This window comes from Colius striatus, chromosome 1 (genome assembly GCF_028858725.1).
Source record: "Colius striatus isolate bColStr4 chromosome 1, bColStr4.1.hap1, whole genome shotgun sequence".
Taxonomy (NCBI): Eukaryota; Metazoa; Chordata; class Aves; order Coliiformes; family Coliidae; genus Colius; species Colius striatus.
Window position 1 is genome coordinate 93,709,333 of NC_084759.1, and position 25,996 is coordinate 93,735,328.

General features: G+C 34.7%; 1 protein-coding gene across 2 annotated transcripts in view; it reads left to right on the forward strand.

Moving 5' to 3' along the window:
* Nucleotides 1–25,996, forward strand: part of HLCS (holocarboxylase synthetase) — a 121,830-nt gene that overhangs the window by 43,195 nt on the left and 52,639 nt on the right. The window lies entirely within an intron of this gene.

Genomic DNA, 25,996 nt, shown 5'->3' on the forward strand with positions numbered 1-25,996 from the left:
TTTTTATTTGACAAAAGAGTTTAATCATTATTTCTCTTGCAAAGCATGAACATCACCATAGGAGAGTTTAAGGTATTAAATATGCATATTTGGGAGATTATGTGCTTTTTCTAGTAGAAGTTATTTTCTAGGATCATTATTTGACAAAAGTAATACCAAATAGATTGTGGCTTTAAATTTAACTCTCAGTCCTTTCACTGACTATTTCACTAAAATGGTCTTTAGTGGTTTGTTTGTGTTTTAAACGTCGACTGGGGTTATGCTAAACATTCTTTCATCATCGCATAGATGACCCTTGTGAATGAGTCGTGGGATTCCTTTGAGAACGTAGTTCATTAGTTTTGAATGAGATTAAGCGATATGAAAATCACAGTTACTAAATCTTAGGTTGGAATCTATGTACAAAGACTATACTGTTATGTTTCATGAAATAGTCTAATGTAAAAAAAATCCTGTCTTTGGAAAGTTGTTGCTCTTCTGGATAGATTTTTCTATGTATGTTTCTACTTGCAGCTATAACTTTTATTGACAGCTGCTTTTGAATATCAGTGCTAATTTATCTGCAGAAATAGCAGATGAGTTTTAGTGTTGAAAATAACCTCAGGAATTGAGTTTTGGATTTTTTTAAATTGACATCATCAGTAAAATCATCTTGAATGTTACTGTAACTGGTTAGTTAAACTGCAAGAATAGCTTTAGTTCTCAGCTAGAGAACCTAAATTTTGAGACTGGTGTAAGTTATAGAATATGCCTTTTTAAAAGTAATAAAGGTGATTGTTTTAGGATATATGCACACAAAATCTGTGAATGAGAGTACATTATAGCACCATGAAAGTAAATTCGTTTCTAGACTTGCAGTTTACACTGTGATGGAATTTACAAATGGTAACTTGTGCTACAATACTACAATTTAGAGACAGCTGGAATAAAATACAGATTTCTTCTAATTCCAAACTCTTCTCTGTGTGTGCATATGTACTCGTGCACATACATTGACAAAATGTGGCTAATTTTGCCACTCCTCCTCCCCAATATCTACATTCTTACTCTGCAACTGATTTTGCAATGGCTCTTGAACATGGAAAAACATGCTAGTTCAATAAGAGGCCACAAAGAAAAGAGCTATTTTATAGAAGTGTTTGTAGCATTTGCTGCTTAATTTTTTATATTCACAGCATATTCAGCCCAATGGATTCAAAGCAGACGCACTGTGAAGAAGCCAACAGTGATAATTTATTTGGTTAAGATCTTTCTTCTCTGACGGTTGTTTTTGATGGTGCTTCTCAGTAGCACTATTCACACATCTCAGTAAAAGGAAGTATATAATTCAGAGCTTTGTGAGTTTATTTAGATATCACAAGCTAAATAGAATCATATCTACTCAATTTGTATACTATTATATTACCAAAAAAAAGCAAGAAAGCTAAGAGAAGTGTCCATGGTTTTTCAATGACCGTGGAAGTTTTACTCTCTTATCTTTAAAGTGCTGTCCCAGCAGAGTGGTCAGCATTCAAGTAGTTTTTTTACATTAAGTAGTACAAATGCAATGAAGTGTTTACAGATGTAGATCTTCAAGATGTTCTCTGTCAGTATGCAGCTTAAGTAGTTGGTTTTCAGACGTAAACTAGAAGTTCTGGCTTTAGGTATTTTACACTGGGAAGATGATCCTAGTCAGATTATAATTGGAACAATTAAATTTATCTTACAGAAAGACCTTTGTTTTAATAAGTGAAAATATTTGTCTTAAGTATTGTGGTTGATGTTATTGTAAATACTTTGTTGTCATAGATGATAGAATAATGTAGTCTATGTAATTTGCATAGTACCATGAGACTTCACAGGTAATATTTCATAAATCACTAGAAATGGATGTAAATACCTATTAGGTAATTTTTATTGAAGATAAAAGCTACCAGTTTTTTAAGGTACTTCCAAATGAACCAATATGAATTTGTTAGGAAATGTGTATGACACTTTTTTTTTTTTAGTGGTGGTCTAAAGGGCTTCCAGCAAAGAAAGTTGACATGTTGAAAAACCTGCATTCACTCCATGCTTCAGTGTCTAGAAGAACCACTGCAAACCTTGTTACAGGGAAATATGAAGATTAAAGAGTAATTCTGAGTGGAAGCAAAATTGTATTTCAGGAAAAAAGAATTTTCTTTGCTTGAACAGAAGAAATGTGTGAGTGATCCAGATGCCTATGGATCACTCGTCATTTTCAGAAAAAAAAAATGCAATAACATGTTTATGTACTCCCATACTGCAATAATCACTTGTTACATGATAGACTTTCTTAGAGTCTCTTGAATTTTAGCAAGTTTATGATGATTGAAAATATGATACAGATACCTCAAGAACTTAATTATTGTAATTAGAAGTAAATTTAGTCTGCGAATTGTTTAGTTAATAAATTATAAATAAATGTAGCATTTAACTTTTGTGACTTTAGATTTTCTTATACCTTTCCCACCATCTGAATGTCAAACTTTTGTGTCTCTTCCTTTCTGCTTCCCCAAACATTCATACCCCCCAAAAATTAAGACATGGAAGGAGAAAGTGGGCTGGAACTAATTTAATGGCTGAGCAACCTCACAGTAGAGAAACAGCCGGAGCCTAATAGGAGTCTTTGTCTGCATTTCCACCCTGACTGGTAACGTGCCAGTCAAAAGTCAAGCAAGAGAAACAGGTGGAAACTATTAGACCTGTCATAAAGTTTGAAAAATTGATTCTGGAGTCTAAGTGAATAGATTGAACTTGACAGTGTTATCCTAAAGATTCTAAGAGAAAATTCTGTAGTTTAATTTGTGATCCCTCGATTGTTCATTAGCTTTCCAGATGGCAGGTCTTGGCAGTTTGCGTATTAATGTACACACTGTATTGTCACGCCTACGTTTATGTGTCCTAAGGTAATAAAGTGTAGATTCACCTGTAGGTGTATCTAAAATTAGATAGTATTAGTCTAATTGTAAAATAAAGATTTTATTAAAGGCCATATAGTTTTAATTGATCAATACTACTTGTATGATTTAAAGTTAAAAGTTTTATGTGCATCATTGGAGAGTGTTTTTAAAATTGTATCCATTTTTATTTATTAAAAAAAACCCTAAATTCTTTACCAAAGATTAGAAGCTTCTTGGTTTTTCTCTAAAAATAAATTATTTCTGTGAAGTTCAGAAACCTTGTCATCAAAGATATTTGTCCTAATGCCACTTGAACAGGTTAACCTTGCCAGAAGCAATTCCACTTTATCTGTCTCTTCTCCTCAGAGCATGCCTGGAACTGAATGATTTAAGATGAAACTATTATTTTTGAGGATGCATCTGGTATAGCAGTACAGGTGTTATGGTGTAGAGACACACTTCTTACACTAACAAGACCTGAACCTGATAAAAGAAATGTTTCTAGCACTCTCTAATTGACTGGAATAATTTCACAAGCATTTCATTAAAAAAATAAATTAGACATACATTTCAGTTTTATTCTTTACCAGCACCTTATATCCTGTTTTAATATTTTAGTTGGCGGAAGGTTTGATTTATACATGATTAAGCCAACATGTGGTATATTCTATATGAAATGCCATTGTGAATCCCTTTTCCTCGATATTTAAGAACCACAAAGTGCCATTGTTAGGAATAATTTGATACAAAAATGATGAATTTTAGTGGAAATGAAATGTGGGATGAAGTTGCTTTCATAATTGCTGAATAGAATATTTGAAATGGCAGCTTAGAATAAATAATTTTTAAACAGTTAAAAGCTTTGAAAAGGAAAATCCTTTACATCATTAGTGTCCTTTTAGTTTTTCTTTATATTTTTGTAGATTCATATTGTTGAATTTTTAAAAAATGTACTAGAGCTGTATTGTTTGAAAGTGAGCATTAGGACTAATTTTATTTTAAAACTCTTTTTTAGTTGCATTCAAAAATACTTGCTGCTAATGCAGGTACGAGTTAGTGAGAAGCAGGAGTAGTGTATAGTTGAATGGAAATGGAATGGCACTTCAGACACGAGTAAAGAAGTTGAGCTCAACAAACTGTATTTTGTACTTCATTATTTTTATTGTTTTTTCCCAAATCTTTGTGATGTTTTGTTCTGTGGAAACAGAGCGGTCTCACGTTGAGTCATTCCATGCACTCTGCTGTTTCTCTGTTTAAACCTTATTTTTTAAAAAAACAAATAAAATAAGCTGGGGGAGTGGTTTGAAATGTCCTTTGAAACTTGGCATTAATGTAGCTTTTGCAAAACATGCCATATAGTCACAGTGCTTGTTTTCATTCCATAGTCAGGCATACCTGTTTAAAGCCTTCCCTCTGAGATACTTGCCTCAGAATTCTATTTGGACTGTACCTACAAGTCAGAATGATGATTCTTACAGCTATTGGCTCAACTTGATTTACCATTTTCTTAAAAGCTATGGAGATATTTTACAACTTTTTGTATTAATTTAGTGAGCCATGTCTCATAGTATAGGCTCAGGCGTGTGAAGGAAGCTGTTTTGCTGTAATAGTCAAAAACCAACTGCAAGCTGTGTCACTGACCTTGTGGTTTCCTCTCTTGAGGATGTAAAGGTTGTTGAAGTACAAAGTCTTCAAAGAGTATTCTTTGTCTTTTAGCGTGGTGAGACTATCCTAGTATATTAATAGCCTGCTATAAAGAAGTGTTTTATCACCAACATTAACAGTTTGTAAAAGTTAACCCTATAGACCAATCTCCTTCAAAAATGTGTATTGGAGCTGGAAAATACCATGGTGGGCAGGAAAGATGTCTTTCCAACAGCAATACCTATTTCCTGAGAGATATTTAAAAATCATGTGCTTATAAATTACTTAGTTGCATTAAAGTGGTATCTGCATTTTATACATAGTCTTTTCTAGAGATACATAATCAATATATCTTGTAAGTTTGGAGCTCTCTTTGTGCAGAGAGCTCTCAGTATTTAACGTTTTTCCCCCAAATCTTAGAGCTTTTTGTTTAGTTTGTTAAACTGTAGTGTGAAATGGGAATACCGTGATATTTGCCTTGATATCTAACCTAAAAAGTGAAGTTAGATATAAGTGGCAGTAGACCTGCTCTTTAAGGAATTTTATGCTTTTAAATCTACATCCCTCTCATTTAACTTAGCCTTGATACAGTATCATCTTCCTTTGTTCTTTATGTCATAGAGGTTACTAACTTTTAAACTTCCATATTTTTAAAAATTCCATATTTTTTAATGCAATTGAAGGGCTTTTTATTCTCAAAAGAAGACAGTTAGTGCATTGGAATAGTTTCTTTCATGTTTGTTTTCTTTAAGTGTTTTTTTTAATTCATGATTTTATGCCTTCCTTTGGTGATAAAGATTAACTCAAATAATGGTTTGTTTCCCTAAAATAAAACTATTTTCAACAGTAATTTTTGCTAATTGAATTTTTAATTTATAGTGTTTCATACTTTATTCTTCCATTCACTTTTCAGTAGTGTTTTGCATCATCGTGTTAGAAAAAGCTGTTCTTCAGCCTGATAACAAAAGATCATGCAGGAATTTTTGTAATACAGCCAACAGTCCATTCCCTTCCTTCCCTGTAGAAAGAGAAGAATTCGGAAGTTTTTGGCACTGATTTGGTTCTGTGCCATTCCCAGACTCTTCTCTGCAATACCATTTTTCATTACATGCTTGCTGAAAGATTTCTGTATTAGGATTTGTCATCTCCTTTGCGTCAATTTTCCGTGCCTTTCTTTCCACCTGTTGTGAACTAGACTTGAGGGCACTAAACAATTAGGTCCCTATTTTTCTGTCACGCACCTTGTGTGTCTGATTTTTCATGGAATTGGAGGCAAAATATGTTTCTTTTTATTTTTTTTGTTATGTAAAATTAGTAGATTTTTTTTCCTGTTAATGAAGTGGGCCTCCCACTTGCACGGTTTTTGTCAGTGCACGGGGAGGTTTGACATTCCCAGAGGGAACTGAGTCATAAAAAAAAGATAGCCGTTTTGCAGAGCAATTAACCCACGTTGAACTCTTATAGTATATTGTATTACCCTGCTGCTGGAAGTTCCTGAACAATTCACATTGTTGTATGAATACACATGTAGCCTTGGAGCACTCATCATTTGTTAAATATGAGAGGAAACCCTGTAAGACTCCACACTTAGAACGAGAGCTAAAGAATGGAAATGCAATGGTTTCAGTAACATTTTACTGTTTTGTTTTACATGGTGCTGTTTTCGTGCACATATTTTAAAACAGACTTTTTGTATTAAGATGAAAAAAATTGAATGCTGAAGTTACAAATCACATTTTTTGAGGAAGAGGATTAACTTGAAAAAGTATATATGCAATAGAATAAAATGCATAATAATGCATTCTATTGTTATATATATTTATAATATTAATTAAAACATGTTACATATATCACTAGTCTTCTTTTTTTACTCTGTGAATGTCATTTCTGCCTTTGAATTTTAACTTTTATTTAATAGTAAGAAATGTTACTTAAACTACCCAGAAGCACTTCAAGATTAATATTTGCACCTCATTGAGAAAGAGATTTTCATGCTTTTTCAATCATCATTTTGTAGCAGATTAACAGTGTCAGTTCAGCAGAGTCAGTATGAAGACATGTCAAGTAGGGCTCTCCTTGTGTTCATCAAATAGCTTTCTGTGCAGTGGGACACCTGCCACCTTATTGTCATTGGTTCAAGCTTAGGTCAGAATGCAGCCTCTAATGAAGTCACGTGGTTATAGTAATAAGTTAAAAACCTCAAAGACAAATGTAAGTCAATGTGGAACATGACCCATTGACTTAAAGAGGAGGGGCTTAAGGCATAACAGAACTAGATAATGGTAATAATGTCAGGTGAAACAACCTCTCTGCCTTTCTAATTAACCTCATTGACTAGTTTGGGACTTTGACAAGCCATGGATCTGCATTTCTCCCCAATATCTTTAAATTGTAATTGTTACAATCATCAGACTAGTAAAAGAATACATTGAAGATGTTACATTTGAGGAAAACAGAGTCACGGTTCTAATTGATTTGATAATGTATGTGATTAATGGGTTGTACACATTATATGTGGCTGAGGAAGCCCCAATTTAGGAACTACACTGCCCAAGTGCCCGCTTGACTGGGCACTACACATGTTTCTTACATGTGACCTATGAAGAAGATGTGCTGGAGATATTTAGTACATGCAGGTTCCAAACAGGCTCTCTGTTTTATTCAGAAAATGGAAATTCTAGATCCCAGTATGTGCTGCTTTGGCAACTCTTGTGGTCTTGCTTTAAGTGATGCATAGGGCCTACCTCAGCTTCAGAACTGTGTCCACAGATTAGTTTTTGTCTATTTATTTTAGGAAGGTAATGTGAAGAATCACTGTTGACTGCCATGGAGACAAACATGCTGTGTGATAGTTTTTTTTATTTAAACCTACAGTAAAAATCTGAATGCTAAACTATAACTAAGTGCGATCTCACAAAGCTTGAGTTATTCTCTGAATATGCCAGTTTCTCATTCTGACTACACAGGGAGAAGAGCTTATTTCTTAATTTCTGTTTCTTAGAAAGCCAAAGATTGATCATGGCTTTCAGTTTCCATTTTGCACATCTCCATCTCTTTGCCCTCGTTAGGAAAAAAGAGACTTTACAATGGTATGGGAGCTAAGAAACTTATGGCATGGTTGTTTAGGGTAGTTTAGACAACACCTGTTCTGGTGTTAAGAATAAATACGTTAATTTTTGTTTGTTCTTATGCTGCCAGTCAGAAGATAGTAATTTAATTTCAGAATAATTCCCTAATTGTTTCCACAGCCAAAAACTTTCGAAGCTTGTGTAATTTCTAACTGAAGCAGTAAACTAAGAAAATCTCACAGAATCTGAATTCTTTACCCAAATCCCACTGGCCTAATTTATTTTCACTTATACTCCTAGTTAAAATATTTTAAAAATCTGTCTGTATTCAAACGAAGGCTTGCATTTATCACACCTCATATCATTTAGGCTAAAATGTCATGGCCTGTAGAATTGTGTGTAAAAAAAGCGAGGTTCTCCCACTGCAGTTTTGTTATCCCCAGAATTGCTATAAAACACTGTACCTCATGTTGCTTTCAAAAGAATTTACTGGCATTGTTCTTGTTGCTTAAATGCTAAGTGTGGATGAACTTCCAAATGTTTTTTGTAAACTTTGAACTGACAGTATTTTTACAGATATTATGTTATATAAAACACCCAAAAATATTTTAAAGGATTATTTGCAAACATAAAGCTTTTGTGGCATTTTACATTAAGCAGCTGTGAAATACCACTATAAACTGTCCTATAGACATTTTTCATTTGATCTGTGTTTGAACGGATCATCAGTCCGTCCCTTAACAGACCAAGATGAAGAGGCATACTGAAGAGAAAAAAAGAGAAGAAAAAGCAGGGGGATGGAGACTGAGACACAGAAAAGGGGAACTAAAAATATGTCATTCAAGGGAAACAAATCTTACCTGAGTTTACTGAATATTTCCTTACCAAACATACTAAACTTAAGGCAAAATAAGTGGGATATAAGAAGATTGAAGTATTAATTGGGGAAAAATCTACACGTTGTCAGAGTGCTTAGCAAACCAATAGTTGTTCAAATGACAAATTGTCTACTGAAAGATAATTTAGATAGTGTTTGAGTTTGATTTCTTCTGAGGTAATGAAGGCTGGCAATAACCCCACTTAAGCATGCAGTGGTTCCATTTCTATTTTTTGTGGTTGAAGCACTTTATTTTGTTGAATCTAAATAATAATTCTACTTGCAGTCATAATTTAATCTGCCAGTTATGTTGTCCTGCTTTACTATGCAACCTGATCTAGATGGACCTGCTTCTGCAGGGGGGTTGGACTAGATGATCTCTGAAAGTCCCTTCCAACCCCTACCATTTGATGTTTCTATGATCCTTTAATTTTTTCCCACCATCATAATATTTTTTTAATAGCTAATCAGAATCCCACAAATTGCTTGTTTCATGCTTTTAAAATTGTGGCTTACAATATATTACATTGAACTTTTTGGATATCATGTAGTTCATGAAATTGCATGTTACAGTACAGTAGAAAATCTTCAGAACTCATTCCACCTGACTGTAATGCTTTCCATCTAATAATATATTATCTTTATTCAAATAAAGAAACTGCCCTTGGATGGGCAGTTAAAAATGCAAAATGGAGTTTCTTTCACTTGTTTCTAAGCCCCTGAAACTTACTGGTAGACTTAGACTTAGGGCTGTGGGCTTAGTGAAAAAGAACAACATCTTTAAACTGCTGCATCTGTCAGCTAAAATATTTCACCCATAGAATCAGTTGCTTTGTTTAAATGCTAAGACTTGATTTTCTCATATATCTAAAAGAGAAACGAATATGTTCTTGCAAAGTTGCTGCTACAGAAACAGCTTTTTGTGTGTGTGTTGCACAGTATGACTGTTGCAGTGAAACTAAGATTTATGAACACTGTAGGAATAAAATGCAGATCATACTTCAATGGCTAAAAATATTATTTCATTCTACATTGGAGTAAACCATGACTTAGAATCATAGAATTGTGTCAGTTGGAAGAAACCTTTAAGATCACCAAGTCCAGCCTTTGTCCCAGCCCTATCAACCATTGGACCATTTCCCTAAGTGCAACATTCACCCATCTCTTAAACACCTCCAGGGACGGTGATGCCCTCAGAATGAATAGTTGTTTCATTTACTGGTGTAAATGCAGGTGTATCAAACAGGCTTACAAGCCATTTTAGAACTGTTTATTACTAGCTTTGGATAGGACCCTCTGATGAAGTACTGATCTTAACGCCAAAACCAGTTTTCTTTCCTTGTTGAATATAGACTCTCTTCAGAGCCCTAGGAGAAATTTTTAAGAAATCTATTTTCATAAAGTTTTTTAACCTTTTTTCTCCAACATGTTCTGTTTGTGCTACTGGCTTCTGAAACGTAAGTTTTTTCAAGATCATACACGTATGAAGCAATAAAGAAGAATGCTTATATGATCTCAATAAGGCATCTATCAGGCTTCCCTTAAAGAAGAAAATAGTTTAAAATATTGTCCATGGATGCAGAAAAAAAAGAAAGAACATTGTTTTATGACTTTTAAGTTTCAAGACTGGAAATTAGATAGAGTTGTCAGTCAAGTCTTGATTTATTAACAAAGGATAATGTGTATACTTTATATGGAGTATGGTACCAGATGTAAGATATTAAATAAATTACTATTTGCCACTTGCTTTAATGCACTTTTAAAATCTTGTGTGGTAGCTGATGTCATGTAGAATTCATGTGACAGAGAATAATTCTAAGTTGGTGGACCATGTCAAAGTTAGCAAGGATTGATGCTTGTGGAATGTTTAATATTTTCCATCACCATTTATCCATCTATTTGAAAAAAAGAGAAGCAAAATAATCACCTTTTGCCATGGTTTTTGAAAAGCAGCTGTGAGTGGCTTGGATATTTCTAATGGTAGCCAGGCACCGCAGAATATTTAATGGAGAGGTGTTGGAAAGTCAGTAGAGTGCTATGACTCCAGCTTTTTTCTTTGTCAACTTGTTTCTAATGTAGCATCATCATTCTACTACCATTCAGTTATTATATTTGCATAGTTTTATATGGAACTAAGTGCAGATTTTTTCTTCTGAGGCATGTTTTCTCCATCAGGATACTGAAAAAGTGCTGACAGAGAAAACAGACAGAAGATGCCCTTGAGTGCCACAGTACCAGTATACTTTAAAGCCTCAAGTAGGAAAGAATCCTTATCCGAAGAGACTTCTTGCTTTTTAGTAGTACTGTCAATTAAAGACAGTTGAAATGCATGTTGTATGGAAATATTCAGTCTGGAAAACTATATTCAAGCACAGAATATCACCTTTGCTTTGATTTAACTGACTATGCTAATCTTGTCCCTAGCAACTGACATTTGTTTGATTAACTTGGATTTCAACAGAGCCATGTGCTGTAGCCACAGAACTGGAAATTGATTACAGAATATATTGTCTTAGGTATTTTGCTGCATGCCGTGTTCTTGAGAGGTTTTTTAACCTCTGACGGAACAAGATGAATAATTTTGCTTAACAGCCAAATGTGACCTTCACAGCACCATAAATGATATTATTAAATGGTCATAATTTGATATAATTTATCTAAGCAGTTAAATTTTAGATCTTCTGGACAAATTTATGCTACTTTTCTGCAATAGAAAAGCATTGAAAATTCATGCTTATCTTTTGGGGACAATAAAAAGACAATTTCTGTGTATGTTATGTTTTGTCTAGTCACAGTCTTTTCCTCACACATTTCCAGTTTTTTTATTTTGTCAGTAATTTTTATTTCCATATTTTTGTAGTTTTTGGTTTGAGTTTACTTTTGAGATGGATGAGATATAACTTATTATTACTGCAATTTAATTAATTAATACCAATTAGTAAAACTAGAAATTGCAGAAGTCACATCTCTGAAAAAAAGTGATTTCATGTTAAAATTTCTCCTTTTTAATTTTTTTTGTTTAATTATTTAACAGCATCTATCAGAAATGAATATTATTTCAGTGCAGACTCAGATCTTGACCTGATACATGCTGGAAAAAAACCCTTATTTTGGTAAACAGTATTGAATTTAGCCTTTCCTGTGCTTTGTTGTCTTAAAACTTTTCATTGGTCTACTTCAAATCGTGCAGTTCCAAATATGGTTTGGAACAGGTAGGTTGTAATGATTCAATACTTTAATAAGAAAGGCTAATATTCTAAATGTTCCCTTCCTTTTTTTCTGTGTCAGCTGACTTGAAATATGTGTAAATTACACGTATTTCTCATGTGTCATCAGAATTTTGCACATTGCCTTCTCTACCTTCTCTGTTATTTTCCATCTGCTTGTTCTTCCTAAAATGAGTTAAGACATTTTTTACACTGAGACTGTTTTCAGAGTATGACTAAACTATAGAGTCAAGTATGAAATTCAGCAGTTACACCTTCTCTTTAACTAACAACAGAAATAGTTCAAAAAGATAAAAGCAAAAGGAAAGAATGAGCACGTAAAATCAAACTATTTTCAGCTATAGGCTGCAAAAATAACAATGTGTTTTCCTAATGTTTCATGCAGAAATAGCAGTAGACAGACAAACGTTTTTTGGGGACATCTGAAAAATGGATGTAACATATTGTATACTTAATGCTAGTTGATACTCTTCTGCAAGACTCGCCAGAAAATTCAACCCAGAATTCTATGGAAACCAGATAGTAAAGGCAACAGGCAAACCACCCACTCTGAAGATTATAGATACAACATGGTCATGTTTTTAGGAGGAGGGTGGAAGAAGAAGGGAAGAATAAGTAAACTTGAAATAAAATTAAAGATTCCTTTTTTATGAAGTCCAGCGCGATTAAGCAGGTGCTGTTACTTGCTGGCTGTGATATAATTCAGTCTGAAAGAATATCTGCTGATCATCATTAGCCCCTTGCTAAAGGTATGTTACTGTTCCAGACTCTTATCGTTTTTATTTCAACTTGACATGGACATAGAAAGTATGGTGGGTGTTTGGGGGAGTGCAGGTAACTGGAAAATTAGGTTTCTACCTCATAACCTGATTTATATCTAATGTACCATTTGGAGGTTTCATCATTCAGTGGTCATCAGGCAGATAATATTTAGTCATTGAAAAATTATATTTCACTCATATCTGGAGAATAGCTGAACAGAAACTTTAGCCCTTTACCTGTGAAGAAGGAACGAATGTTCTCCAGTTGGCTGAAGCTGTACTACAGGGTGTTCGTGACAACAGAGTTATATTGACTTAGAGGGAAAATGGTAATTTGCTATGAGGCATTAGCTTAATAAACTGATGTGCCAACAGGAGAGGTTAAGAAGGGTGAAAATGTTCTATTTTGATGTTTTGCCAAGTTAAGCAGTGAAATATGGTGAACATGAACCAAGTGAAATGGAATGCTTTCTACTTGGATTTGAAACCAATAATATTAGTGAGTGAGTGAGTCAGAAGTGGTGGAGTGTAACAGTAGATAAGTAGATAAGTATCCTTCCTTCCCTGCTTCCTCTCCCACTGAGGAAAAATTGCTGAGCAAAAATCTAAGTGCTGAGGTGTTTATTTTAACACAGGGAAACACTTATTACTCCAAATATTTGCCTGCTTGTATATCATATCTATTATACCAGCTGTGCCACATAGAAATTGGACATGGCTCATAAAGTGTGGTAACCTTAGATTTTTTAAGATTTTGAGTGTAAATTTTACTTTTATTTAACTATTCTCTAACTCATGTCAGGGAGGCTTTCTGGTGATGGAGGGCTATGGCTTTTTAATTAAAATCCTTAGCAGAATTCTTCCCACACCTTAAATATAAACTTTGTTCAGTTCTTTAAAAAAAAAAAATCTTTAGATAGTGTTAAAACAAGAAGTGTAGAAATGGAGGTTGAATCTACTGGATCCAGAACCAGGTCCTCTTAATTATTTGGCTAGGTCTGTGGCTGCATTTATCTAGTACCTAGCATATAGAATGCTAGGTACTATAGCATACTATAGAATACATTTGTCTATTCTATAGAATGCATTTATCTAGTACCTAGCATATACCTTGAAAATAGAAAAGATTCTTTTACAGTGATGGTAACTATACAAAGAAAGCATAAGCTAAATTCAGATCAGAGGTGAATAAAATATAAGAACAACACCAAGAGTCAAATTGTGATGTAATTTTTTTTTCACATTTCCTTGCACTGAGAGATAATTCAGATTAACATTTTATGCATGTGTTTATTTTCTGCTCTATATCAAATGGGTGTTGGCATAGGAGATAACATATTAATTTGGTTGACGGGAAAATTGGATTTTTTTTTTTTTATGACAAATAAAGAATGCTCCAGGCATCCTACTCTGGACTTTACAGAAGAGATGCCAGGCAACTTTGTAGGCTAGCCTGCTTGCACTGTTTGCCCATTGTAGCTGGCTGTGGAGCCAGCTGGCAGTCGCATTCAGTACTACACACTGTGACACGAATGAGCTGCTCTTCAATAAAATAAGGTGTTCTGTTCCTATATTAAATAGAATCTTTAAACACTGAATTCCAAAAAACCATGTTGTGAATGTGCAAGCTTCAACCACATAACTATTAAAAAAGCTAAATTGTGAAGGCTGAGTATTACAAACCATCCTTTAATTTTTAAGAAAATAAAAAACTTTGATTGTTTTGTTTTCAATCTGTCATTTACTTCAGTATTTCTAAAGGTCTTTTTTCTAATGTGCAATATTAATATCATCAAGGGAACGAACTGTAAGGCAGAAGTATTTGCCTAGTCTGTGTTTTCAGTTTTATGTGTTCTAGTAAATCTGAGGTGCTTCGTTCTGGTTTTTAGGTTTCAAAATACATTAACCATCTCTCCATCTTATGCACTGGCTCATACCCACCTCGTTACAAGAAGGGTAGGAATATGATCCCTAGATGTGTTTTTTCCTAAGTAGGTGATTATTGGTGTGTATACTATTTGTGCATAGATCCCTGCACTGGCCCATATTACATAGTGTGTTAGGTCTTCCTAGCATTAGTTATGTTTACATGTAGGATTTTTTCTGTGTGAGCACATTCTGGAGAGTGGTTTTGAAACACTGATATTCATGTTACTGGGGATATGTGTGGTGTCTGCGTTGTTTGCCAGTAATCCGAGTTGGATTTGGTTTCAGAAAATGTGAGCTAGCTTTAAGTCCACTCTGATTTTACCTACGTCTGTTTTAAAGCACCAGCTGTATGGCAGATGCTCACGTTAAGGTTTTGTATTTCAAGCAGAATCAAGAAATTCTCAGGATAGCTTATTTGCTTCTACTAGAGATTTTTCTCTTTCAGACTCAGCCAATCCATAATCATGAGTGTATAACTGTTTCAGTCGTGTCAAAATTCACTGACTAGAACCTGTTTTCCTCCTTAAATTTCTCCACTTCTCTGTACTGCTTCTCTTCTGCCAGACCATAATTGGTGAGTATAATTTGCACTGGAAAGGAAATTCTCTTCTTTGTGTTCATCTCTATCAACTCAAAATTTTGTCACTACCTGCAAGAAGTGTATGTGTTTGACTTCTTTTGCTCTTCATGATATCCATGTTGTTAGTTTTTTAATCATTCAGCAGACCAGTCTACTGTTAGTCTTATGCAGTTTGTATTAGTAAATAGCAGAAGTGATCTGATACTCTAAAAACAGAGACCCTTAACCTGTCTTTCTTGGACAGCAACTTCTTTTTTTGGTGATGGTGATGAATCTAGTTGGCACTGCACTTTTTTGTTTGTTTCTGAGATCAGGTTCCCCTTGCCTTGCCTTCTTTTTTTCCTTTTTTATTTCCTTTTTTCCATCTAACTGCATATCAAAATTTCAAGCCTTCTTTTTAAGTTGGTACAACAGTTCTGCATGTGGACTTGTAAATTAAAGCCAGAAACAACACTGGCCATAAAGCAGTTATGGTATAATATTCTCTCTATAGTATTCTTACTGCTGCTTCAAGACTAACTTGCTCATGTTTTTGTTGAGCCTGTGTGTGGTTTTAAGGATACTTACAAAGTAGAACTTGGTACTAGAGCAGAGTTAAAATTTACCTGTCATATTTGTGCCATTTTCCACCTTTGTTTTTTTTCTGTAAAACTACAGTTGTTTAAAGCAGGTCGTAAATATAAAAGTCAAGTCTACAGGCACTAACTGAGAGTATAATCTGACCTTCCCTCATGTGAAGTGAACAGTCCAGTTTCAATTTTCTTGAGTAATTCTTCCTCTCATAATTTTGCTTCCAGAACTAAAAGCATCTAAATAAACTTATTTTCACTTTACATAAATTATGTTTTTAAAAAATACACAAAAATGTGTTTTAAAAAATACACATAAATACTCTTCCTCAACCCTTTTTAATGGGTGTCTATATTACGCTGTGTGTTTTCAGGAAAAAATTACAGTTTTCCAGTAAAGTTGAATTATAAGAAAAATAAAATGTAATTTGTGCCTCATCCTTTAATTCTCATAACTTCAGCATGTTTGGTTCACAAGGTTTATGAATGGCTAAAATTGAAAAAAATTTGTGTTCTTTTTTGTTCTGTTGATGGAACATAATGCAGAGAACTACTAAAAAACCATTTTATTGCGATGCTCAGGAGGATTTTAATTGTTAGGTTTAATTTTCAAAGTCATCTAACAAAACCCCTAAAACAAAGTTAATTTCTCAGTTTCTAAGTGATATCAGAAGAGTTGCCTTGTCTGTGGTAGTTTTTATAGCTGTATGTGGATTATAGGAAGTTGAATAAAAGTCGCAAAATAAGCCTGAGAATAAATTTTTAGGGAGAAAGCATTAGTTTCTTGCATAATATAATGTCACAGAGATGAAAAGCTAGCATAGTAATAATCAGCAAGCACCTATTTACATCTATATACATATTGCTGTATATAAATATATATATAGATATTTACATATAGATATATACATATTGCTGTAATAGCAAATGTCTTTCTAAATTGTATTTATATTTTTATAGCGCATGTGTTGAATAGGAGTGAACTAAGTAGCAGATGTGGTCCCTATGAAAACCAAGTCTATGTGAACGTGAAGGGATGAGCTCTGCAGAGGATAGCAAAAAATGGATTATGTTGAGTTTTTCTTAATAGGACACAGTATCACATGTATTTTCAAGACCTACAGTACTGTGGATTCTACAAAAAAAACACAGAGGATGTAAGCCAGGTGGTTTTTGATTGTTATGTAGAAGATTTCTGATCAGTTGCACTTAAATGATTACAGAAGGATAGCAGCATTGTTGATATAAATGAAGTATTTGCATCATGCATAACAGAAGCATGAACAAGAAGAGTGCCTTGGAAGCTCAGCTAGGAGTACAAATTGCACCCTTTGACCCACTCCCCACTTAATTGAAGTGAGTTTTCTGGTAACAGGTTCTAATTTGATTCCACAGCAGTCTTGCAGAAAACTGCTGCTGCTGGAACTGTTTCTGCTGTCCTCTGCATAGTGTTGCAAGCAATAAACGAAGCTTTCTCAAAGTAGCCTATATGTGCCTTTGGTCATTCCAAGTATCTTTTTAAAGGTAGAATATCCATAGGTTTGATTTCATCAGCTTTAAAATTCTGGTCAAAAATTATACCCCAAATTCCTCATGCATCAATACACCACCTTGGACATATTCCTGAGGGAAAGGAACAGGTGTTCAAAGAAATTCTCTGGTCATTGTAAAATGCTGCCTGAAACTTTTATACCTTTGTGACAATGTCCTCTGAAATATGTTCAAATAGCAATGACCCCTAGAATTAGGAATATAGTCAGCGACTACTGTTGTTCTGGCAAGTGGAGGGAGCTTGCAGCTTCCTTCTCCACTTGGATGCATCTCTACACACATGAAACTGCTATATGAAATAGATGTCTCTGGAGGCCCAAGTTTCAGAGACTGTAGTTTGTAATCTGGTAAGAGTTGCCATTTGTTATGTTTGTATTACAGCTTCTGCCAAGTACTTATGACAGAATTATGGAAGTATGAAGTGCTTAAACAGAGACCTTGAGAAAGAATTCCTTGGAGGAAACAATATTTCCTTACTGTGGTTAGGTGACTGGATGACTATAGACCACTATTTCATTTGCACTGTGTGGAGTAAGTGCTGGTTCATGTGGGTGGTTCATTGGTTTGTTTTGCTAGGGATACAATATTTCCTTTTCAGGCACTGCTACTCCTGATAGATAATTCAAAGGTTGATGTGTGATAACTCTTGCTCATTTGCTGTGACGGGAGCACTACATGTCCTTTGTAGGAATTAATGTCATGGATGAGGGCCACCATTTTGAAATACTGCCCAGTGAAAAGTTGCAGGTTGCCAAAGAAACCACATGTCTTACTCTCTGGGAAAATGCAGCTAACTGAAGTCTTTTAACTGTCACATACAACCAGCATGCCTGTTTTGTAGATACATACATAGAACTGACACTGATGAAGTTACATATGAGAAGATCTAATTCAGAGAAATTCACCTCCCCCAAGTAGTAGATGAGCCATTTCAAGTGGTATCATGAACAGCTAGCTGCACTCACAGTTCAAACTGCTGTAAATAGTTAAAACTCTGTTTTCTTGATCTTAATTTGTGTTTCTCAGAAGATTGTCTTCTGCCTGAAGTCATTTTGTCTACATGCCAATTCTTTCCTCACGGAAATTTGACTATAATTTCAATTCAAATGTTTAAACAGCTAGTCTTTGCATGAACTTATAAAAGTGTATACCTGTCTGGGTGTCCAGCTGATAAGCTACAGAGACTTTCACCTGGTTGATTTTAGTAAGCATCAGCAAGAATAAAATTTTCAGGTGATAAGAATTCAGTTATCTTGCTTTGTGGAGGTTTGACCCTGGCTGGATGCCAAAGTGCCTACCAAAACTGCCCTATCACTGCCTGGACCTCAGCTGAATAGGATAGAGGAAATACAATGAAAGGCTTACGAGTCAAGGTAAGAACAAGGAGACCACTCAGCAGTTACTAGCACGGCAAAAACAAACTCAGCTTGGGGAAAATTAATTTAATGTCTTGCCAATCAGAACAGAGAAGGGTAGTGAGAAATAAAAACTAAATCTTAAAACACTTTACCACCACTCCTTACTTCTTCCTGGGTCTCTACCTTCCCCCCCACCAACATCACAGGTGGACAGGCAATGGGAGTTGCAGTCAGTTCATCACATATTGTCTCTGCCACTCCTTCCTATCATGGGAAGGACTCCTCACATTTCCCCTGCTCCAACATGAGATCCTCCCACAAGAGACAGTCCTCCATGAATTGCTCCAGCCTAAGTCTTTTCCATGGGGTGCAGTCCTTCAGGAATTAACTGCTGCAGTGTGGGTCCCCTATGGGTTCATAAATCTTGACAGAAAACCTGCTCCATCCTAGGCTCATCTCTGTCCATGAGTTCTCAGGTCCTGCCAGAAGCATAATTCAGCATGGGCTTCCCACAGGGTCATAGCCTCCTTTGGGCACATACCAGCTCTGGTGTGGGGTCCTTCCCAGGCTGCAGGTGGATCTGTGCTCCATCATGACCTCTATGGCTGCAGGAGCAGGGCCTCACCATGGGCTGCACCACAGACTGCAGGGGAATCTCTCTGCTTCAGCACCTCACTTACATTAGTTCCAGATAACTCATAGTTGTGAAGTTTTATTCAAAAAGCTCTCACACTTGCAATCATATGATAAGCAGAAGATCACAGCTGTCTAGATGACTGCTTTTACTGGGATTAGAGACATGCTATTTTAAAATGATAATGTTACAATGATAAAAGTCAATAGCATTTTCGTTAAAAGTCTCGGTAAGCTGTATGAAACTTGGTGGCTATGCAGGTAACAGTAACAGATAACTTTGCCATTTTAAAATTCTAAGCAGAGCATACCTGTGTTATTCCTTTATGATGGACCCTCTGTTATAAAATCTGTTGATGTAGTTCATATTAAATGTGTGCTAATTCAAATAGTGCCCTGCTGACACTAGAGGAAAGAAGGGGAAAAAAAAAGTAGAAATCTCAAAAATGACAATGAGAGAAGAACAAGTAAAAGGATTCTCACTAACTTTCCCAATTGAAATAGCAACATGAAGGAATGTTTTATCTGGCATAAGGTGGATGTGCATTGAAATCAGTTCTGATATGAAGGCTGTAGAGATTCTTTGAGCCAGTTTCAAACCAGCATACACAACACTATCACACGTGGTTGAGCCTGTATTCCTAACCTGTGTTAGCTCCAGTATTGTGCTTTGCTGCCCTTCTTACTATTTACAGATACTTGAGCTCACTAGTGAAAGCAAGTTTGGGAACTTCACATGAATTTCAATTGCTGCTTTTAGTTTGCTGTGTGCAGAAAGTCTTAGAGTACTGACTGTATCAGCTGTAAGGATGTGACATGATTCAAGGAAATTCATATCCCACAAAAGGAATCTAAAAGCTCTGCCTAGAAATGATAGTGACAGCATGGTCAGTTATGCCAGGGATATCTTTCCTAATTATAAACAGATGCTTTCCTTTCTATCTTCTCTTTAAGCAGTTTAGGAAAAGTGGAAAAGTGGAACCTAACAGCACATTAATTTTAGCATTAAATGTTCAAGTCAGCCTTTCTAATAACTGGAGGAGGCTGAAACTGTGCTTTTGCAAAAGCTTCTTTCTACTTAGAGACTGAGAGGAAAAGAAAATCCCACAGATTTCCCTGAATTTGGGGTCTGTTTTAACTTTGTAAATCACACTTAGGAATGCAGTTTCAAACCTGCTAAGAATAATAGGGGAATAGTAAAATCCAAAACATAGAAGATTTTAACTTTAGAAAATATTTGTGTGTATATACTAATGTATATACTATGCTTGTTAAAACAAGAGGTTACATAAATATTTGAGTTTTTAAAGATCTACTGCAGTCTTCTTACAAACTAAATGTTTTATTATCCAAATTTGTGTATAATATCTTATTTCAGGAGTGATATTAAGTATCTAAATGGCAAAAATGTGGATTTGTCACATAAGCAGTCATGGCTCTCTGTTTCATCCTTGGTAAATCCAGCCTCGCCAAGAGACAAGGCCGGATTATTTTTGTGCTACAGAAATGATTCCAAAACAAACCCTCTCTGTAGTTACATTATCCTTCAATGTAAGGAACATGTTTGGCTTACATATTGCTGACATCTGCCAAATGTTTCTTTACCAAGTGTTCAGTGTAATTTGCAGTGAGCTGGTGAATACTTAATGGTCTTTGTAGAACTTCATCTTTTATGTCCTCCTCAGCTAAAGCAAATCCTTTCATCATCAGTGTTACCTTTGTGCTGTCTTTTTGCTAGTTAAATCCTTGCTTTTCCCACACCCAGTTTCTCTGGGATTTCTGGGATTTGATTTGGAAGTGTATGGGTTTTTTTTAATTAAGTGGTCCTGAATAATATCCAATGAATATAGGTGGTATAATGAAGGGACACATTTTTCATTTAACTCCTAGTAAAATGTAAGGATTTACCTTCTTTGGCATCCCATTTCAAGTTGCATAGGTGAAGTTGGATTGATATTGAAATGGGAAATTTAAAGAGTTGGTGGAAGCAGTAATGGTAGCTTTTCTTCTCTTTTGATTTTTTATGTGTAGGTGCACCTAGTTCTGTTTTTATTAGGAAATATTACTCCTTTCTTTCTCCTCTCTGTCCTTCCTCAGTTTCCTAGGCAAGAAAAATATCACAATCATTTCTGTACAAGTAAATTAGGCCACTAAAATTAGTTTTATGTTGTGAATCCAGACCATTTTCTAAAATGTTTGAATTTTGGAAGGAAGGTTGGAGATAGGGTAATTATGTCTACTAAGCTTTTCGCATTTTATTATGAAATATACTTGGGTTCTCTGCCATAATGGGATTGAGTATTTTTAAAATCAAAGAATAATGTTAATTCTAACTGGAATATAAAAAACACAGGAATCAAAAAACTTAGTTTAAAGATTACCAGTGGTAATCTCCATACTCCTCAGTCCTACAAAATTAAGCTACCTGCTTCCTTTACAGGAAATACAGAAATCCACAGTCCATTTAGACCCCTGTAAATGCTAGCTGAAGTAAAAAAAAAAAAAAAAGCTTGGAAAAATTTTGTAAGACATTGAAAATATCCATTCTCATAAGTCACAGAGAAGATGGATAGGGTGGTAAGTTTTTAAAGCAGGCAATATTGGGCCAAGCTGAGTAAAGACAAGTCTTTATTGATGGGAATGTTTTCTGAAAGCTCTGATGTTTGCTTTCAGATTTAGCTGTTATTTGGACAAGAAAGACTCATATTACTTTTTCAGATCTATATGAGCACAGCTTCAAGGTTGCAGATATAAAGAACTTTTACAAATTTTACACCTTCATCTATATTATACTTAATTTCTTTTTAGTGATTTCAACTGTGTACTACTGCTGATGATGGAAGATGCTCTCTAAGTTTTATTTTCTAAGCTGGTTTTGCTGTAAACTGTGCAGCAAAGTACTTAAAGTAGAATCTTCTTGATGTTTGGTGAAAGCCTCAAACTTCAGACTCTTTCAAATGCAATTTTACTATAGAATAATCAATTTCCCTGTAGTGAATTATAATAGGTAGTAACAGAATTATCTTTTTTAATAGCGCCTTTTTTTCACCAAAATAATTAATTTTACTTTTTAGTAGCAACTGACATCTACATAACAGCACTTTTTCTTCTCATTTTCATAAATATCTTCTCTATGTTAAAATCCTTAAGTTTGTGTATTACAGAAAGTTTTTCCCATGTATAACCAATATAGTTCCAGGTTAAAAACTTGTTCTTCTGAATATAGCTGAATTGGTTCAGGAAGCCTTTTGGCTGCAGGTTGCTACCAGAACATCAGACTATTACAGATCTGGTTTACTGCAAACTCACCAGATTAGTTCAAGTTGTAGCTCAAGACAGCAAGTCCACTGGATGATTTCTCAACGAATCAGTCTTGAAAACTCCTGTGCAAGTCAGTGTTCCTGAATTTTGGAGTGCTAATTAACAACTGCAATGAAAAAGTTGTAGCTCCTTATCATTATTGCAGAGACTGCAGTTAGGGGATTATGTCTCAAGCAGTTCATTGGAAAACAGAGTTATTGGATTGTTACGGTTTGAGGAAGACTGATGAAGAGTATTTCCAATCAATAACATGGTTTAGACCTACTGAACATCTGTGTTTTAGTTAAAGGGGCTACCAACTCCAATTTTTAAGAATGTTTTGCATATCATAACCATGCATTGTAATCAAAACTCATTCATGTTTGGTTCAACAAATGAAGATTTCCTAACAAGATTCATAATTGATGTTTAAAAGTAAAATCAATCATTTCTATATAATTGCCCAATTTATAACCTTTCCTTTACCTTGTGCTTCACTTCATAGAACCATGGAAGTGTGCTGTAGGTAGAGAGGAAAAAGAGGAAGGAAAATGGGTTATTTGGTGAAGCATAGGGCATGCGATTGTTGTTTGTTGTTGTATGAAATCACAATCAAAATTGACACAAGTTGCTATTAAACTCTATTTCCTGTGTTAAAAAAAGTCAGTATTAGCTAAAAAGAAACCTGTAGCAGTAGATTTGCACATAGACCTTAATGAGCCCAATTGACCTTCTGTGCTGTATTTACAATTGGCTTAAAATTGTAAGCAGATGTTTGAAAAACTTTTGTTAATAGGTCCCTAACATCTGTTTCACCAATGATATTGCCCACCAAAGCAGTTGTAATTAGTAGAGCACCTAGTGCATACGTCTTTTTCTTATTGGTGCAGATGATCATATTTCTCCCTCGGGTATTAAAGTAAAATCTTATTGGCACTTTTGTTTTAATAAATTCTACAACATCTCTTTTGTAAAGAGTAAAGGTATTCCACCAAATGCAGAGTACTGTAATAGTTTTTCCCTATGAAGTCTTAAAAAATGCAATACAGTACGATACATCCACTAACACTAGGCAAAATGCAGTGGATGGTGAAAGAGTAGAATATGAAATAGTGTGTGCAACTGAAACTTTTGATAGCATTTGTCCATTTGTGCTGCTCATAAGCATGATAGAATGTGTGTTTCAAGTGGAAAAAAGGAAAAATGAAAGGAAGAAAATCTTAAACTCTGCTGCTGCTTCAAAAAAAAAGCCAGTGTCATTTGACCATTAAAGTTCTTTTGTATGACATAGTTTCCATTTATGTGAGAACACAAAAACCTGTCTGCTTGTTCAGTTTATATAGCACTTCTTTCAAAGAAATTGTTATGACAGTCTGCAAGGGTAAAGGTTCAGCATTAACCTTGTGTTGGTTGCCAGCCTTCATAGCTCTCACGGCTTCATTTTTTAAAATAAACTACAATTTGAAAGTGATTCTTTAACTCCTACTTTATAAAATGTAATATGGAAAATGCAACTTGGGGGGAGCTGTGCAAAGCTGCCAATAAAATTTCCACTCCAGCTGTTTCCATGTGGACCTCATTGGAGATAAGTCATTGACAGAGGAGTAGTCCCTCTGCACAGAGAAAAACCTTTTTGGAAATGTTCTGCTAGCTCCCAAAGCAGCTGGTAGCCTTACAAAGTACAGGACTTTGCTGCAGCAACCCTCATGTCTTTTGAAACCTGTGAAGTGAAAACTGTATTATGCAGTAGTTGGAGTTTGTCTAAATACAATAGATTTTACCTACATCATAGATACAGGCTGTATAGTGATGTAAACTTTCCCTTCCTGCAAGTAAGGGAGGGAAAAACTTTTAAGAAATGGGATTAAAAAAAAAAAAGGGTCTTTTTATCATGATGAGGCTACAAGAATGTGTTACTTATTTTCTGCTATCTGTGCCATTCTGTGGTTTTTTTTACAAAACACAGCTTTTTTACAACAGCTCATTTTCAACAAGAAAATTTTCTAAGTTCAGTTTCTGTAATAGCTGTGCAAATACAGTTACTTTTTTTTAAGAACTTGAATAATTTTTCAAGTCCTGTTTTCCTTCCAAGGAAGAAATGTAAACCAGCTTATTTCCTATTCTTTTTGCAGACCTGAAATGATGTAGATAGTAATGAAACAGGTTTTCTCTCAAGATGCCAAAAAGAAACATATTTGACTTATCACAAGAGAGACATTTGTCCATTCTTTATATAGACAAATGTAAAAATAGAGAACATCGTTATGAAAACCAGCTGATACACAGAGGCACTTTAACAAACCACTTCCTTTTTTTTATGTGGTAAAGTTCCTTTCATTGATGCTTAGTTTATGAAACAAAGGAACTTCACGTTTACTCTCGCAAGTCATTTCCAATGTCTCTGCTCTCTAACTAAAATATCTTTTCAAAATAAGCAGTAAAGTTAGTACTCTACAGCTAAAATACATATGCAGTTAAACTTTTAAAACAAGTTTTTCTTTGTTTTATTGGAAAAAAGCCTAACTTTTTACTTGCTTGATTTTGTCAGCCTTCTGTTTGGAAGTAGATTAATCTAAATTTAATCAAAACTCTCAAGTCAAAACATTCTTATACCTAAAGTAAGACTGGAAAAATTTCTATTGTGAAAAGCCCATGGATTTTTTTACATAGTACTTCTTAGCTTTTAGATGTTGTGTTTAAGGGGGGAGGATGTATAGATGTGCCCAGGAGTGTAGGAGGATAAATCCTTGAAAATTCAGACTTCCTTATAGGAATTATTGGAAAACTTCGGCAGTTGATAATTCACAGTCATTTAAGCATCCTTGCCACCTGTGACTTTGTAATGGAAGTCATTCTAAACGTCAGTCTTCTCTAAGGATCCTCTGATTTAAAAAAAAACAAACACACAGAAATGTTCTTTAGAATTCCACTAAGATTTATCAAATGTTTCCTAGTTTAATTAAATACCATCAATAAATGGAAGCTTGTACTGTGCTGATATCTAAGGAATACATTCCTGGAATAAATTCCTCTTATTTTTTTTCCCTTTTCACTTTTTTAAAGTAATATAGTATCTGTGGATATTAAATTCATTTGGTAGACACTATCAGTTAGTGATCACATTCTCTCTGTGTAACACATTGTAATTCAAAACCTGCACATTTTTTCTTGATGTGAACAAATACATGAAATCCTGTGGATATCCTATTGATCAATTATCCATTCAACTTTTCCTTCATTAAACCTGTAGAGAATTATATTTTTTATATTTAAGATTTGCTTTGTAGATTAGAGGTAAGTCATCTAACATGATTATGCTCTTGGACAGCTCATTGTACAGCCTGGAGAAACAGTGAGAACATTGTCTGTGAACATTGTGTAGGTCACTAAAGATTCCACCAGGGCCATTTTAGGATTTTTTTTTTCCCCTCTACCTCTAGTTTCTGTGGATGCTGAAGATGTATGTAACACGTTTATCATTTTTCAGGAAAAAAACATTGAATGCAGATTTGAGAGTTCTAAAATTATTTAGTGGGTAAAACATGTAGCGCTGCTTTAATGTTGTCGTGGTTTGGCGCAGCAAGCACAGCAGCACCATG